Here is a 2,448-nt window from a genome sequence, read left to right as displayed (position 1 = left end):
GGGAGGTGTGGGCGCAAGTTTTGCATTTCTTGCGGTTGCAGGGGAAGGTGCCGGGAGTGGAGGTTGGGTTGGTGGGGGGGTCACGGGAGTCACGGAGGGAGTGATGTTTTTGGAACGCTGAAAGGGGAGGGGAGGGAAATATATCCCTGGTGGTGGGGTCCGTTTGGAGATGGCGGAAATGACGACGGATGATATGATGTATATGGAGGTTGGTGGGGTGTTAGGTGAGGACCAGTGGGGTTCTTCATCCACAGAAGAATCCATCCACTAAACAAACAGTTCTTCCTAGCCTTATCGGGAATTAAAGACAGCAAGTACCAAAAACTTTCATGTACTTACCCCCACACTCTGGGTTCCTCAACTGTTCCAGAATCTTCCATCGGCCTCCGAAATCACACTGGCACCATTAACCACACGGCTGATTTCTGAAGACTTCCCATTTTCCAGCCGTCCCTTTACCTGCGAACATCTGCCTCCAATCAGCTTTTGAAAGTTCTTGCCTAATACCGTCAAAATTGGCCTTTCTCCAATTTAGAACTTCAACTTTTAGATCTGGTCTATCCTTTTCCATCACTATTTTAAAACGAATAGAATTATGGTCGCTGGCCCCAAAGTGTTCCCCCACTGACACCTCAGTCACCTTACTTCCCAAGAGTAGGTCAAGTTTTACACCTCTAATGGGCACATCCTCATATTGAATCAGAAAATTTTCTTGTACAGTAATCCCTCCCGTACCCATGGAGGATATGTTCCAAGACCTACTGCTGAGGCCTGAAATGATCAGGAGTGATCCCATTAATTTCAATGGGAAATTTATCTCCCCGGGAGACCCTAGGTCCCGGTTCTGGAACATTCCATATAATTTGTTCGGATTCCACGGATGCATCAGTTGCCCTGTACGCACTTAACAAATTCCTCTCCATTTAAACCTTTAACACTATGGCAGTCTCAGTCGATGTTTGGAAAGTTAAAATCCCCTACCATAACTACCCTATTATCCTTACAGATAGCTGAGATCTCCTTACAAGTTTGTTTCTCAATTTCCCTTTGACTATTGGGGGGTCTATAATATAATCCCAGTAATGTGATCATCCCTTTCTTATTTCTCAGTTCTACCCAAATAACTTCCCTGGATGTATTTCCGGGAATATCCTTCCTCACCACAGCTGTAATGCTATCCCTTATCAAAAATGCCACTCTCCCTCCTCTCTTGCCTCCCTTTCCATCCTTCCTGTAGCATTTGTATCCTGGAATATTAAGCTGCCAGTCCTGCCCATCCCTGAGCGATGTTTCTGTAATTGCTCTGATATCCCAGTCCCATGTTCCTAACCTTGCCCTGAATTCAGCTGTCTTCCCTGTTAGGCCCCTTGCATTGAAATAATGCAGTTTAATTTATCAGTCCTACCTTGTTCTCTGCTTTGTCCCTGCCTGCCCTGACTGTTTGACTCACTTTTTTTCTCAACTGTACCAGTCTCAGATTGATCTCTTTCCTCACTATCTCCCTGGGTCCCACCCCCCCACCTTATTAGTCTAAATCCTCCTGAGCAGCTCTAGCAAATCTTCCTGCCAGTATATTAGCCCCGTTCCAATGTAGGTGCAATCCGTCCTCCTTGTACAGGTCAATTCTACCCCAAAAGAGATTCCAATGATTCAAAAATGTGAATCCTTCTCCCATACACCAGCTTGAGAACATTCTGCACCCTCTCTGAGACATCCTTGATCCTGGCACCAGGGAAGCGACACACCATTCTGATTTTTTGCTGCTGGCCACAGAAACGTCTGTCTGTGCCTCTGACTAGAGAGTCCCCTGACACAAACGATCGCTTGGAACCCGATGTACCCCTTGTTGCATTAGAGCCAGTCTCAATACCAGCAACTTGGCTGTTGGTGCTACATTCCCCTGAGAATCCATCACCCCCTACATTTTCCAAGACAACATACCTGTTTGAAATGGGGATAGCCATAGAAGACTCCTGCACTAGCTGCCTACCTCTCTTACCTTTCCTGGAGCTAACCCCTCTACCTAACTGTATCTGCAGCTTTTCTCCCTTCCTATAACTGCCATCCATCACAATCCCTAGCTCTTGTAAGTTCCTCATTGCCTCTAACTGCCACTCCCACCGATCCAGGCGATCTGATTGGATTTGCAACCAAAGACACTTCCCGCGGACATAATCATCAGTAACATGGAAACTCTCCCTAAACTCCCACATCCGACAGGAAGAACCAGGAAGTGGGGTGGCACGGTGGCTGGGTAGAATGATGGCTCAGTGGTTAGCACTGTTGTCTCATAGTACCAGGGACCTGAGTTCAATTCCCGCCTTGGGCCACTGTCTGTGTGGAGTTGCACATTCACCCTGTGTCTGTGTGGGTTTCCTCTGAGTGCTGTGGTTTCCTCCCTCAATCCAAAAATGTGCAAGGCAGGTGAATTGGCCGTGCTAAATTGCT

The sequence above is a fragment of the Chiloscyllium plagiosum genome, unplaced genomic scaffold (genome assembly GCF_004010195.1).
Source record: "Chiloscyllium plagiosum isolate BGI_BamShark_2017 unplaced genomic scaffold, ASM401019v2 scaf_56, whole genome shotgun sequence".
Taxonomy (NCBI): Eukaryota; Metazoa; Chordata; class Chondrichthyes; order Orectolobiformes; family Hemiscylliidae; genus Chiloscyllium; species Chiloscyllium plagiosum.
Note: the sequence above shows the minus strand (reverse complement) of the source record.